This window comes from Pinus tabuliformis, chromosome X (assembly GCF_031772625.1).
Source record: "Pinus tabuliformis cultivar Carrire ecotype Pingquan chromosome X, CPIR1, whole genome shotgun sequence".
NCBI lineage: Eukaryota > Viridiplantae > Streptophyta > Pinopsida > Pinales > Pinaceae > Pinus > Pinus tabuliformis.
Genome location: NC_142308.1, coordinates 570,639,325 through 570,653,004, shown reverse-complemented (window position 1 = coordinate 570,653,004; position 13,680 = coordinate 570,639,325). Strand labels below are relative to the sequence as shown.

The following is a 13,680-nucleotide window of genomic DNA, read 5'->3' as shown; positions in this document are numbered from 1 at the left end:
TATCTTGTTCTTTGACCTCTAATTTTACTTATACTCATGCTTCTAAGTCTAAATCTAAATATGGTTGTTGAATATTACTCCACCCAACAATGAGCGGTACTCATTTCCCTTACTATCATATATCCATCTCAATAGCTTTCTATGCTACCAAACATTCATCCTTAAAGTCACATGAAACAACATTGTCATGCCTCCTTTGAATGATAGTTTGAGATTCTAACGATTTATCTCCACGTAATCCTTTCAACATCAACATGAGGTTCTTTAGATCCTCTATAATAATGAAGGGGATGTGACAAAGGTAGAAGTCCAAATCTCAATTCTATCCATTTGAACATGATTTGATGAAGTCCTTTAATATATAACTCAATTCTAAAGAGAGTTTTGTCTAACACTAGCAATGAATGAGGCTCTCTTTCGTGCAACCTCTCAAGAGTTCCATCCATATGATATTAACACTTTGTAGCAACTCATATTAGGATGTTCTCATGTTTTTTCTTTTTGATTCAATGACATGATAGCTCAAATAATAACATGCTTGATTTGGTTTCAAGCTTGATTTCTTTGGTACAATGAAACATTCTTGATTATATTTATGGTTCTATAGGTTGTTAGTATCAATGTGCTTATGGTTCTCAAAGTCTCCAACAATATTATGCTAAGAGCGTAGAAGGTATTCTATATTTCTAGTCAGTAGCTTCACGGAAGAGTCAAATTTCTCTTTTTTCTATCAAATTTTTAGGTGAAAACTCCACATACCTTCTATTTTTAGTGAATTTGTCTCTTATTTTTTTCCCTCTTCCTATATTTTCCAACTTTTCTCTTCTTCTTGTCCCCCCTTTCTATCCTCCTTTACTTTCTGTATTTGCTCCCCCTTTGGCTTAGTTTTTCACACTTTAGAAATTGGCATCCATTCGTCTTTTCTCCATAGGATTGGGAGTATACATAGTTTATGATTGCATAAATGAACTTCATGTCTTGCTTGTATCAATTGATGGTGCTTCTTTATTTTCTACTATTTTGCCTTAGTTGAGCACACTTCACAAATTGGGACCCATTCTCCTTTTCTCCATAGGATTGGGAGTATAGATAGTTTATGATCACATAAAATGAACTTAATCTCTTTCTTGCATCAATTGATGGTGTTACATTTGGTTTGTTCACTTACTTTAGACTCATGATGATGAACCATTGTTTCACCACATTACCACATTAAATATCTTTCGCCATTAAAGTGCCATCATTAATGAAATCCAAGGAGACACAGCCTAGGTGAATACTTGGTCGATCACATTTTGTTATCATGTTCATGTTCATGCATCAAAACCATTTAGTCACATATGACACTTGTTTCCTCATTGTAGCATAAAGAACAAAAATATTGTTCTGTTCTTTATAAAAAAACAAGATACCAAAAACACAAAACTTCAAAAATAAATAAATTTAGCTAAATACCTTGCTATAAGCTTAGACCTCTAGCCGACAACACCCCCTCTTATATTAAAGATTCCTCTTCTTTCATAGAATGGATTAAAAACCTAGAAATTAAAGATGATGACCTCCTGGTTAGCTTTGACATCGTATCTCTCTACACTATGATTCCACTAGATGAAGCCATAGATGTATTAAAGAAAATTACGGACCTTGAAACAGTGGACCTCATAAGCATATGCCTGAAGTCTTCATACTTTAGTTTCAAAGGTAAAATCTATGAGCAAACTCATGGTGTTGCCATGGGTTCTTCTTTATCACCTATAATTGCCAACTTATACATGGAACACTTTGAAGAAATGGCCCTTTGGTCTTTCCCATTTACCCCTGATGAATGGAAAAGATATGTAGATGACATATTCGCCAAATGGAGTCATGCATTAGATAAACTTAATGAATTTTTATCACACGTAAACAACCTCTCTGAACACATAAAATTTACAATAGAAATTGAAAAGGAAAACCAACTCCCTTTCCTAGATGTCCTCCTCACCAAAGAAAAAGGTAAACTAAGACACCAGGTCTTCAGAAAACAAACTCATACTGACAAATATCTTCACTCAAATTCCCACCACCATCCAAAACAAAAAGTGGGCGTCATCAAAACCCTAGCTACTAGAGCTTCGAGAATCTCTGACCCCGAACATTTAGATGAAGAACTTAACTATCTCCACAAAGTCTTTATAGACAATGGTTATCAAAAAAACACTATCCAAAAGATAATTAAGGAAGCCACAACCAAAACTCAAAAAAGAAAATCTCTTGAAAACCCCAAAATCTCCTTACCCTATATAAAAGGAACCACATACAAAATTGCTAGAATTCTCTCCAAACATAACATCAGAGTTGCCTTCACTCCCCCAAACACCATCAAAAACATGCTTGATTCTGCCAAAGACTTAATAGACCCAAAAAATCACAAAGGAGTATACTCTATTCCCTGTTCATGTGGAAAGGTATACATAGGTGAAACAGGGAGATCGATGGGCATAAGGTTAAAAGAACACATTAATGATATAACAAGAAATAGGTCAGAAAAATCAGCCCTAGCAGAACATGCATGTTCTTCCTCACACTATATTTGCATGGAACAGGCAAAATTAATTCACAAAGAAGACCATTATTTAAAAAGAAGGGTGAAAGAGGCCATTGAAATTGAGAAATCTTCCAACAACATGAACAGAGATGATGGGCTAAGACTAAGTAATACCTGGAAACCCTTATTAAATAAAATAAAAAATAGTAAATATATATGTATATATATACAACATAATGAATGGTTAACTAACACTCTTAAATTAATTAATATCAAATCGAATTCATAACCTAATCATAATAAGCATTAACTTTAAATTTGAAAAGATAATGAACAAAACACTTAATATATAGTGATAAGAACCTAATATATATCTAAATATAACTAATTAACATGATATATCTAAACAGTTAAACAAGAAACTTAAACAATTAACAATTAAACAAGAAACTTAATGATATAATTAACTAACACTCATAAATTAATACTAAACCTAATCATAATTAATACCATATCTAACTCTCTCATTTAAAACAAAATTAATTAATTAAAAAAAAAGAAAAAAGAAAGAAAGTAAGAAATATATATATATATATATATATATATATATATATATATATATATATATATATATATATATATAATTAACATTATATTTAAATACATAGAAAACAAGAAACTTAAATATATAAGTAAATAGGAAATATACGTTCAAATTAAGAAATATAATTAAATAGTATTTAAACATATAATTTAACAAGGTATTTACATATACAATTAAAAAAATAAAATAAATAAAATTATTCAATTAAAAATTATTAAATAAATTAAAAACAAATTTATATTAATTAATCAAGTCGACATTAGACATTTATCTCATTTAACTATTAATTTCTCCATACTTGCACGCTCTCTCTTCTTAAAAGGCAGATCACATTGCCCTGATGATGGACTCACTAAGCTAGTTCGAAACGTTGGTTTTTCCAAAAAAATGATAACAGGTTTTTCCACAGATTCTTTAAAATAAATTTAAAACTCCAAAAAGGTAAAAAATGTAGTGATTGTATTATTGGATGAAACATCACTTCTAGTTGGAACAACGATTAGTGTCATCCTTATTTGAATCATTAACACCGTGCCACATTATCCTCTATTTATGTTGGCCTTATTAGAACTTAAGTCTAGTTTTTTCCATTAATTTGACTTTGTTTTTTTATCCCTGAATAAAGGCCACACTCATCCTTGTAATACAACATCACCTTTATGGTTCCCAATACACTTCCAATATTACTCACCTCCCTAGTCTTCAAATCAACCTTGGGTTGAGTTATCTATTATAAATTTTGTTGATGCTGCCACATTCAATAATCATGTTATTCTTCACTCAAGGGAATCATGTGACAAAACCCATAATAACCTCCTCATATTAAGTCCAATAAGTCCTTACGTATATTAATGTTATTTTATGTCTTTTTGGTTTATAGAGAATCATTATTGCTTTTTTTTCTAATGAATCTACTTTGATTTACATCAACAAATTCTCTCCAAGAGTTTGATTTAGAGGCCTCATACCTTGGATAACATTTTCATCATTGATAGTATTCCTGATATGCAAAAGGGATATTCATCATTGATCCTTGAATACAAGTTCCTTCTCTTGTTCGACATTAAAAATTTATTTGTACAATGTTGAGTCACACTTAGTACCTTGGTACCCATCAATATCAATGATGGAACACCTCACATTTGGGAGTAAATTTCATTATTTATTTTTGACTTGATGGTTTCTCTCGTGCTTGACTACAACCCATTATTTCATTGTGAAGAATTCATACATCATGATGATCATGTACTAGACCTAATTTAAAACCAATGAACATGTACACCTCTTTTCCATCCCTTTTGTGAGTCGTCATTATGCTCTTACAAGTAATCAGGCATGATCATGTTTTAAAACCTTTTTAGTGAACTTTCTTTGTAATAGTTGTGTACCCGCATTAGGGAAGCACTCATTCATCACATATTTTAGGTAGAAACAACATTCATTTATAGATGTATCATGGCTTATCTTCATATGTATCATGTTACAAACATTGTGGGTTTATGGTCTTGATTATTATTTTTTTCTCCGTAAAACTAATTCTATTAAGAGGACGTATGGTACAAAATGAAGTTACAGCCAAGAGAAGCAAGAAAACGGGCAGCCGGAAAGGATAGACTATCCACCTCGGCCCCTAAGAGAAAAAAAGAAGAGAGCAGTGCTAAGAAAGAAGTAACAAGAAGAACATAGTAACAAGAATAGAACAAAGGATTCTACCCAACGTGGGTAGAATCAACTATTCAACATTTTTTTTCTTTCTTTTTACCAACTTTGACCCAACCAAGATGACTCTGCTGAGCTGGCATGATTTGCAAATTGAGCTGGGCTGACGGAGAGGTCTCCTTGTCTGAATCCGAGGGAGAGGACTCATGAGTTCTTTTTTGTGAGTTTGGTGGGCCAGTAGATTCCTCAGGACCAGTCGAGGGCGGATCCTGTGCCAGCTTTGCGTCCATTCCTTCCGCATCCCCTTCCTCTTCATCTGAGCTGGAATCAAAATCATCCAAATCATCCATGGGGGGAGGATCATGAGGTTTCCAGCTTTTGGATTTCGGCTTAGGATTGGCTTTCTTCTTTTGGGCAGGCATCGAGGGACAAGTGCCCTGAAGGTGCCTTGTATGATGGCAATTTCGGCAGCGAAAGGCTGTGTTCTTGTAATCCAGGGTCTGAGTCCAATGAAAGTCTCCAATTTTGAGATTAATCTGATCGGGTAGACCTTTGCTCACGTCTATTTCTGCACAGATTCTGGCGAAGGTGTATATGCCCTTTTCCCCTCTAGAGGTGTCTGTGGTTAGAAAGCGGCCTAGAGTATTCCCGATCCCTTGGAATACAGCAAAGTGCCATAGATGCGCAGGGAGATTAGGAAGTCTGACCCAGATGGGGAGCTTGGTGATGATTTCTGTAGAGGGATCGAAATCTGGGAACCAAGGGGTGAGGAGTAGACCTGCTGAGCCCCAAAACCATGGGTCTTCTGTTAATGCTTTTTGGTAGTCCTCACTGAAAGCAAACACTACAATGAAGAAACCCTTTGAGCAGAGAAGAACCTTGCAATTGTTGGTCCAGTTAGAGTGAATCCATTGGTAGAGATCTGCTGTGTGTGGCCATAGCCCATTGAACCTGCAAATAATGGCATGCTCTACATACTTTTGGATTTGCTCATCCAGCGTTGGATGCATTATTTCAATGGAGGGGGTTTCCTCCAGTTTGTCCACCAAAAAAGGTTTGGGAGCCTGAGCTGGTGGAGCTATTTTCTTGGGCATCTGAGCATGGACAACATCTTTGTATGAAAAAGCTGCAGTTGAAGATGACTGTCCAACAGCTCCCCCTCTCAAACGAAGGGTAAAAATGATGGAGGCATTTCTCTTAATGCTGTAAAAAGAAAGGGGATAAAGATCCTCAAGTTGTTTACCTTCGTGGAGGAGTCGTTGAGATGCAAAGGGAATCCCCAGCCTAAATTCCAGGATTTGCTTGAGGTCCTTGTCATGTGGAAAGAGTCAATTTTGCAGACAAAACCGACCTCCCTAGAAGCTAAGGCTTTCTAGTGACAAACAAGACAATCAAGCACTATCTTTTCCTAAATATGCATTTAAAATAAAAGCAACCAGGTGTTTAAAGCATACCTTTAGTCCAACGCTGTTTGTAGCAGCCAAGCCTCTCTGATCCAGATGAGCTCCTCCTTCTCTTTGAAGCCTGCATTCACTAACAAGCAAACGATTACATAGCACTTGAATAACTCATATAATAAAACATATTCATCATAAAGACCAAGGAGTTTATGAAACAAATTATATATAACAACTTGTTGAGAAAAATGAACTTAATTGTATTAATTGGAAACAAAAGAAACCATTACAACCAGTGCCTTGGTGTTGTGCAGGTCCCTCCCAGGGTCTAGCAAGAGTTCTCCTTTACTTTGATCAGCTCACCCACTTCCAAATGAAGCTAAGAAAGGATTGGAATCTCTCCTCTCAAGCTCTATAAGGGAGTCCTAATTTCAGCAGCATCTACCCTTAGGAATGTTCAGCTTTCAACCTCTTTTCTCTCTGGCCCAATGCCTGTATTTATAATGCTTTGGAGGAAGTTAAAAAGGTCCACCATCAATGGGATAAGCCCCTCTTTCAAAGGGATAGCTCCCCTCTTCATGGGATAAGTTCCTCTTTCATTGGGATGCATGAACCACCTGGAGGCGCTCAATCCACGTCAAACCATCTTCTAGAATGCTCTAGAATCGACCGCAAGTAAGTTTTTTGAAGTAAAACTTGCACCTTTTGACTTTTACAGGGGTACGCACCCACCCCTTTACAGACAGAGCGTACAAGTACGCAGGTATTATGTACTTGAGGTGCATGCCCGCAGGTAAGAGTAAGAGAAACTGCATAACCAGAGTTATATTGATTTTTAAGGACTTTCTCTCTTTTTTGGAGTTTGACATGAGGAGCAGAGGTATAAGACTTGCCAAGGAGGACATTATGGTTATTGATGGAGCCATACTGATTGCAAATAGTCATGGTGACAAATTTTAGTGTGACAGATTGCCCCCTAAAGTGCGAAGTCTGTAGTAGATTAGGGTTTCATATCATCTAGGAAGGGTGAAGCACTTTATCATTTCAAGGATTATCTTGTGGAGAGCCCAGTTGGAACCTGCAAATATTCAACACAAAATACATATATGAGATCATATCATCGCTGAGGTAGGCATTCCCATACTCAGATCAAAAACTTAACTAACAAACTAACTACTGCTCTGATATAGGAATGATTTCGCAGTACATCATAATCATAGACACATGTAGACACAGTATGGACGCAGCCATCTGTTTATAATTAGTCTACTATATAATGAATACAAAACTCCTCGCAGCCTGGATGGCGGAAACTAGATCCAGGGTCTTCATTTCTACTTCCTGAAATAGTACGATTCTATCCATGCGAATAAATGAGTTGATGTCGAACATGGTAGAAACCACTTGATTACCAGTCAATGATGTAAAATGTTAACAAGTGTGAGAGAGACCACCAGTGATGTCAATGGTTCTCAAAGTACCCAGTACAATCCATGAGATGTGAATGAATGTGTTGATGTCGAACATGTCACGGAATCCTTCGATCGAAAGTCAATGATGTAAACTGTCGTCAAAGGCGAGAAACCTGCCATTGAGGCATGCAGATCCCAAGGTACTGATGATTTCTAGATCATCTTTCTAGATAATGAACTGAAGTCGATAGAAAGCGATCCGTTGCAGGCAAGCCCACAACACGAAATCATAGATCAAGTTGAAGAAATGTAGCTGTAAGGACTGACTCAGGGATGGTCAAGATGGATGACATATATTTTGCAGATGAATGGTTTATTTGCAAGACTCCTCTTGAACACATAACGACACAACAGATGGCTTGGTGACAATTGACCCAAAGTTAATACCCAGAAACCGGCTGAAGACTTTCAATGTGGTTTGATCAACTGTTAGGCAAAGGATTTCCCAACCCAGGTGAATGAAAAGTGTCGTGTTCAAGAGTGGTGATAAGGTTTTTCCGAGACAAAGTATAACAAATAGGCTCATTTTCCTCTCTTTTCCCCCACCATTTCTGGTAAGTACCTCTTTATTTTTTTACAAGCTTGAGGAGGATAAAATTTGCTTGATTATAATCTCATCCTTCGGATGAGTCCAACTTAGTTTAGATTCGAACCCTAAGAAGGAGTGGTCCGTTCCTGTTTGTAATCGAACAGGTCCTTTACTGTGAAATTTTAACGAGTCCAGTATAGGAGAAACTCGGTGTTTTTCAATTTTAGAGAGTCTGAAAAACTTAAGAAGACTCCAGGGTTGACCTTTTTTGTAAATTTGTGTCTCCCAAGCCCGAAAAAGTATAAAATAATACTTGAGAGAACTGCTTGATCTTTTACGACCAAGGAGTACTTTCATGATTAGTGTCTCTGATCTGAAAAGTAGAAAGCGATCAAGGACACGTCGTTTTATTTCCAATATCGAATTTGAAACGACAAAAATCCGGCAATCTTTTCATGTTTTTACGATCAGAAAAGGGCTGTAAGAGGATCGTCTTTTAATTCTGTTTTAACGAGTTTAAAAGAAAAACTCGGCGATCTTTTCATGTTTTAGGAGTCAGAAAAGAGCTTAAAGGTGACTCTAAGGTTTCACTTTTTCGTAAGTTTTAACGAGTTCGAAAAAATGATAAAAATGTACTCATGGTTTTCACTTTTTCGTAAGTTTCAACGAGTTCGAAAAAGGGATAAAAATGTACTCATATGGCCGACTTTCAATTTAATTTACGAGTAGGAAAAGATGGAAAGAACTCGGCATTTTCATTTGTTTTACGAGAATGAAAGATAGCAAAATAATCTCGGGATTTTCATGAGTTTAACGAGTCTTGAAAATAACTGAAATTGACTCGAGATAGGTTTCATTTTTACAAAAGCTTGAAACAGAGAAAAACTATGCTTCAAAGTAGTTTCATTTTTTACACAAGCTTGAAACAGAGAGAAAACTGTGCTTGATGCCCCCTAAGCATAACTGCTAGAGCGCATGCCCCCCAGCTTCATTTCATTCAACTAGGTGGATGAAATGAAGGTTCAGTTACGAGATCATTTGAAAGACTCAACCTAAAACTGTAAGAAAATTATGCAAAAAACTGAAATAACTAACCTAAATATACAACTTAACATTTATGAGATCTAGCCAAACACTTGACTCAAAACTGAAGGAGGATTTGTTTCATTTTTTAATGAGCTTGACACAGGAAAAGAACTATGCTTGGATTCAGTTTCATGTTTACGCAAGCTTGAAACGAAAAACTATGCTTGTTATAAGTTCGCATGCCCCCAGCATAATGACGCCAATCAAGGTACATGCCCCCCAAGCTTCATTTCATTCAACCAGGTGGATGAAATGAAGGTTTACTTTCAATATCTTAGAAAGACTTGAGGGAGTTGTTTCATTTTCTAGTGAGGTTGAAACAGGAAAAGAACTATCCTCAAAAATCCTTGTTTCATTTTTTAAACGAGCTTGACACAAGATAAGGAACTATGCTCATAACTACTTTCTACAATCTACCTAACAAGGAACTCTACTATAATAACCTTGATTCATTTTTTAATGAGCTTGACACAAGATAAGGAACTATGCTCTAAAAAACCTTGATTCATTTTTTAACGAGCTTGACACAAGACAAGGAACTATGCTCAAGACTCCTTGTTTCATTTTTTAACGAGCTTGACACAAGACAAGGAACTACGCTCCTAAAATCCTTGATTCATTTTTTAACGAGCTTGACACAAGACAAGGAACTATGCTCATGACTCACTGATTCATTTTTTAACGAGGTCGACACAGTAAAAGGAACTTTCCTTGTCCGCACTGATTCATTTTTTAACGAGGTCGACACAGTAAAAGAAACTTTCCTCGTTTCAGCCTGTTTCATTTTTTAACGAGGTTGGTACAGGAAAAAACTATCCTCGCACAACTGATTCATTTTTTAACGAGGTTGACACAAGAAAAGAACTGTCCTCATAGCATCCAGTTTCATTTTTTAACGAGGTTGAGGCGGGAACAAACTATCCTCAGAGTAGTTTCATTTTTTACACAAGCTTGAAACAGAGAGAAAACTGTGCTTGATGCCCCCTAAGCATAACTGCTAGAGCGCATGCCCCCTAGCTTCATTTCATACCACTAGGTGGATGAAATGAAGGTTCAGTTACGAGATCATTTGAAAGACTAAACCTAAAACTGTAAGAAAATTATGCAAAAAACTAAAATAACTAACCTAAATATACAACTTAACATTTATGAGATCTAGCCAAACACTTGACTCAAAACTGAAGGAGGATTTGTTTCATTTTTTAATGAGCTCGACACAGGAAAAGAACTATGCTCGGATTCAATTTCATGTTTACGCAAGCTTGAAACGAAAAACTATGCTTGTTATAAGCCTGCATTCACTAACAAGCAAACGATTACATAGCACCTGAATAACTCATATAATAAAACATATTCATCATAAAGACCAAGGATTTTATGAAACAAATTATATATAACAACTTGTTGAGAAAAATGAACTTAATTGTATTAATTAGAAACAAAAGAAACCATTACAACCAGTGCCTTGGTGTTGTGCAGGTCCCTCCCAGGGTCCAGCAAGAGTTCTCCTTTACTTTGATCAGCTCACCCACTTCCAAATGAAGCTAAGAAAGGATTGGAATCTCTCCTCTCAAGCTCTATAAGGGAGTCCTAATTTCAGCAGCATCTACCCTTAGGAATGTTCAGCTTTCAACCTAAAACCCTTGATGCTAATGAAACAAGCTTAGATGAAAACTTTTGACAGGTAACCAGTGGATCTGGGCAGCAAAAAATAAACTATAAACAAAATCTAATGGGTAAAAAGGAAAAAATGGAAATTTTCTAAACTTTTGACAGGGTACGCAGGCAGCCTGTTTGCACAGGTGCGGCCACGCTCTGTGTACAAAGCAGAAGTGCGTATAGGTACGCACTGTGCCTAATGCAGAGGGTGCGTACTGCTCTAAAAAACAAGAAAAATAAAAACTAACTCAACCCTAAGCTATTCCACCCAAATTCACAGTCAATCAGTAAAAAACCAGAAAGAAATCAACTTTTCTCAAATCAAAGTATCAATCAAAAGAGAAATAAATCAAATCCATGGAATCCCCAGCGGAGTCGCCATTTTGTCATGCGGAAAGAGTCAATTTTGCGGACAAAACCGACCTCCCTAGAAGCTAAGGCTTTCTAGTGACAAACAAGACAATCAAGCACTATCTTTCCCTAAATATGCATTTAAAATAAAAGCAACCAGGTGTTTAAAGCATACCTTTAGTCCAACGCTGTTTGTAGCAGCCAAGCCTCTCTGATCCAGATGAGCTCCTCCTTCTCTTTGAAGCCTGCATTCACTAACAAGCAAACGATTACATAGCACCTGAATAACTCATATAATAAAACATATTCATCATAAAGACCAAGGAGTTTATGAAACAAATTATATATAACAACTTGTTGAGAAAAATGAACTTAATTGTATTAATTGGAAACAAAAGAAACCATTACAACCAGTGCCTTGGTGTTGTGCAGGTCCCTCCCAGGGTCCAGCAAGAGTTCTCCTTTACTTTGATCAGCTCACCCACTTCCAAATGAAGCTAAGAAAGGATTGGAATCTCTCCTCTCAAGCTCTATAAGGGAGTCCTAATTTCAGCAGCATCTACCCTTAGGAATGTTCAGCTTTCAACCTCTTTTCTCTCTGGCCCAATGCCTGTATTTATAATGCTTTGGAGGAAGTTAAACAGGTCCACCATCAATGGGATAAGCCCCTCTTTCAAAGGGATAGCTCCCCTCTTCATGGGATAAGTTCCTCTTTCATTGGGATGCATGAACCATCTGGAGGCGCTCAATCCATGTCAAACCATCTTCTAGAATGCTCTAGAATCGACCGCAAGTAAGTTTTTTGAAGTAAAACTTGCGCCTTTTGACTTTTCAGGGGTACGCACCCACCCCTTTACAGACAGAGCGTACAAGTACGTAGGTATTATGTACTTGAGGTGCGTGCCCGTAGGTAAGAGTAAGAGAAACTGCATAACCAGAGTTATATCGATTTTTAAGGACTTTCTCTCTTTTTTGGAGTTTGACATGAGGAGCAGAGGTAGAAGACTTGCCAAGGAGGACAATATGGTTATTGATGGAGCCATACTGACTGCAAATAGTCATGGTGACAAATTTTAGTGTAACAGTCCTGCACTAGATCCGAAGAGCTCACCCATTGTAGCAACATTTTGCCAGAAAGGAGCACGATCTGGATTTGGAACGAGGCAGAGTGATCAGACTTCTGCTTTCCTCTGCAAATATGAGACAAGAGGAAGCTGGTGGCCCTATGAAACAATGGACTGTTGGGGTGCAGGGGCTGGCTAGACAAATCGCAGCCTTGCTCCATGACAGATATTGCGCGTGGGTTCCTAGTAGTCCTCTGGAACAATGGAGTGTTGAGGAGCCGGGGCTGGCTAGCGAAATCCCATCCTTGCTCCATGACTGTTATTGCTCGTGAGTTCCTGGCGAGGTCGTGCTGGATCCAAAAGCTATTGGGATGCAGGGTTAGACTGGATCCCTTTGGATTTGATTTGTTGCCCTTCAAAGCATCCAGAGTCGTGGCCGCCCGCAGAAGTCTTCCGAGGCTGGGGGCTTTCCTTATCCTCACCGCGAGGTTGCTAACGACCTGCAGATGAAGATTGTCCGCCTCCCTGTAGGGCACGGCCTCTGCGAGATGGAAAAGAATAGCATCACTTTGATTTGGACCTGCATTTAGGGGCGGGAGAGCCAAGGAAATATGGCGCGGCAACGATATTATCTTTGCACCTGCGGATATAGCTTTTGAAGATACCAAGTCTAAGCCTGAAGGATCATTTTTTTCCAACTTCAAACCCACGCAGATGAAACCACCCTCGTCTCTTATCCACTGCATCATATCTGGCTTGTCAGGCTTCCACATCAAATCTCGCGCGGTTGTGCTCAATCTTGCAGAATACAGAGCCATTGAGGGAGGCAGCCGCAAATGTTCATTCCTGAGGACACGTCGATGTGTTCTTTCCTTCCAACAATCACTTCCTGAGCTTGAATCTGATGCCGAAAGCAGTGGGAAGCGAAGGCAGAGTCCAAACCCTAGCTCCATGAGTAGTTGCAGAGCCGAAATCTCTTCCCTCCTTGTTTAGTAATTCGAAACCAATGTCATATATTTATGGTCTTGATTATTACACAAGCATGGGTATGCTCATTTTGTTGAAAAAATATAAATCAATTTCACCTCACAATTTTGTTATGCAGGTGGCCTTCCTTCTATCTCTAAAGTTAAGTTCTCCTCAATAAGGTTCTCTCTCTCTCTCTTTCTCTCATAGTTCCATAAAAGAAACCATGATGTATTTTGGTTATGTATTTATTGTCCTAACCTCATACATCATGGAGTATATGTTATCACAATTTTTTCATCTATGTGTGTGGATGAAAGGGTTCATGAGAAACAAAATAATGCAATGAATCATAAAAATACGAGA

At 37.4% G+C, this 13,680-nt stretch overlaps 1 pseudogene; it reads right to left on the bottom strand.

The window, feature by feature from the left end:
- The window catches only part of LOC149141297 (E3 ubiquitin-protein ligase APD1-like), a 31,015-nt pseudogene extending 17,714 nt beyond the window's left edge, over positions 1-13,301 (bottom strand).
- Positions 13,302-13,680: the final 379 nt, after the last annotated feature.